We start from the raw sequence: 292 nt of genomic DNA on the forward strand, positions 1-292 counted from the left end.
TTTATCCGGGGGGCTCTAGGAACCTTTTTATAGCCTGACCCCCGCATCCTTGGCACCTTCTTCTCGTCTCACTGCGGGATGGTGGTGTGTGTAGGGAGGGAGGGGGGGGGTGGATTAAACCCAAAAGGCGTCTTTTTAGACCAGATAAAAATTAAAATTGACCGTTAAACGCTTTGCTGATTTACGTTTCTGTATTCTTTCGACTGTTCTTCCCTGCTCTGAGAGATTACATCATCTTGTAAGGTAGTATGAAGAAAAAAATGTTATGTTCGAGGATTAGAAGTTGCATCAG

The sequence above is a fragment of the Penaeus monodon genome, chromosome 28, assembly GCF_015228065.2.
Source record: "Penaeus monodon isolate SGIC_2016 chromosome 28, NSTDA_Pmon_1, whole genome shotgun sequence".
Classification (NCBI taxonomy): Eukaryota; Metazoa; Arthropoda; class Malacostraca; order Decapoda; family Penaeidae; genus Penaeus; species Penaeus monodon.